The sequence below is a fragment of the Acyrthosiphon pisum genome, chromosome A2 (genome assembly GCF_005508785.2).
Source record: "Acyrthosiphon pisum isolate AL4f chromosome A2, pea_aphid_22Mar2018_4r6ur, whole genome shotgun sequence".
Lineage (NCBI taxonomy): Eukaryota > Metazoa > Arthropoda > Insecta > Hemiptera > Aphididae > Acyrthosiphon > Acyrthosiphon pisum.
The window spans coordinates 119291868-119293180 of record NC_042495.1 but is presented as its reverse complement, the minus strand read 5'-3'; positions in this window follow the sequence as shown (position 1 = coordinate 119293180).

Here is a 1313-nt window from a genome sequence, read left to right as displayed (position 1 = left end):
TAGTAACGTTTCCGTCGCGGCTCATTTTTTGCTGGCCGTACTATAGTCATGAATGTATCTTTAAATTATTATTATAATTAACCACTATATAATTTTACCCATCATTTTAAAGTCCAGGGCCATGAAAAATCTATTTCAAATTTGATGATACAGTTAAATCTAAATATTCGTTGTGCAATTATGCAAAATATGAGTAAAGATTAACATGTATTCAAAAAATGAGAAAAAATTCTCCATAACCCCCAAACTTAAAACAATAGTAAAATTTAAAAGTGGCCCTTATAATATTATTCAAACGTGAATTTATTACTTCAGTAGTAATAGCTATAAATGGGCAACAACATCAATCATCTACAGAAATAATATAAGTTATTTGCATTTTACTAAGCATTAAAATACAGTTTAAAGTAAAAATATATTTCTTTTATTATTTAATATTGAATTTAAGCATATTAATATAGATAATATAGATAATTATCTATAAGTAATTTTTATTAATTGAAATATACTTTATTTGAATTATTACACAATCTACATATTATGTACATACATATCTTTTGAGTCTTTATGATTGATGTTGTTACCTCATTTAAATGCATTATTAAAAAATATTATGAAATTATAAAACATTAACATTATACAATTTTTAGTTTTCAATACATATTATTGGTTATACGCAGTTAGTCCATCTAAATTGTTGTCCACTTCTTTCATATTAACTTGATCATCTAAAAAAAAACAGCTTTTCAATACAAATAAATAACATTATATTTAAAGATATTTATACATACTTAATTTAATTTGTAGTTTGTTGAAATATTAAAATCCAATATGTGAAGCAATATTGTTATTTATTGATGTTACCATTTGCAAATGTAATAGAAGATAGCAATATGAATATAATTTTAACATACATACAGAATCATCCAAATGGTATGTTATAGTAGAGTTCACTATGACATAATTAAATTATGAACAAATATAAGAATGTCTTAGATGATTGTAATATTTCTGTGTAGTGTTATGCCAAAACAGTACCACTTGATTGTGATACGAGCCAATATATTATCAAAATATAAATAATATCCAGTAGGTTTAGTAATCCATAAGTTAGGTATCCATAAGTTGGGTTATACGAAAATTGTAAGTAGAAATTATTAAACTGAAATCAAAATGTTTATACACAATGACATTGTATTATTTATTATAATTTTTGCGACTACCAAATTAGTAAAACTTACCAACAAATTGTATTACAGTATTCGCGTGCACGTACTCGCTAAGTATCCAATTCACATGTGACGCTTAACAAT